General features: G+C 43.7%; 1 long non-coding RNA gene across 1 annotated transcript; it reads left to right on the forward strand.

Moving 5' to 3' along the window:
• LOC104775535 lies at positions 1–232 on the forward strand. The gene is made up of 2 exons (XR_765978.1): positions 1–50; positions 169–232. It is a non-coding gene; the product is annotated as an uncharacterized LOC104775535 (long non-coding RNA).
• Positions 233–295: the final 63 nt, after the last annotated feature.

The following is a 295-nucleotide window of genomic DNA, read 5'->3' on the forward strand; positions in this document are numbered from 1 at the left end:
GGAAACTGTGGTTGCGGATCTGCCTGCAAGTGCGGCAATGGTTGCGGAGGGTAATTTTTATTATCTTCTTCAAATCCCTAATCCTTGGTTTAGATCATAACACAATTTTAATTATGGTTAATTTGACATAAAATCTCTGTTTTTTTTTGTTTTTTGGGATTTGTATAGTTGCAAAATGTACCCAGACTTGGAGAACACCACCACCGAGACACTTGTCCTCGGCGTTGCTCCAGCTATGAGCTCTCAGCACGAGGCTTCCGGCGAGACTTTCGTCGCCGAGAATGATGCCTGCAAG

Source organism: Camelina sativa, unplaced genomic scaffold (genome assembly GCF_000633955.1).
Source record: "Camelina sativa cultivar DH55 unplaced genomic scaffold, Cs unpScaffold18023, whole genome shotgun sequence".
NCBI classification, from domain to species: Eukaryota; Viridiplantae; Streptophyta; class Magnoliopsida; order Brassicales; family Brassicaceae; genus Camelina; species Camelina sativa.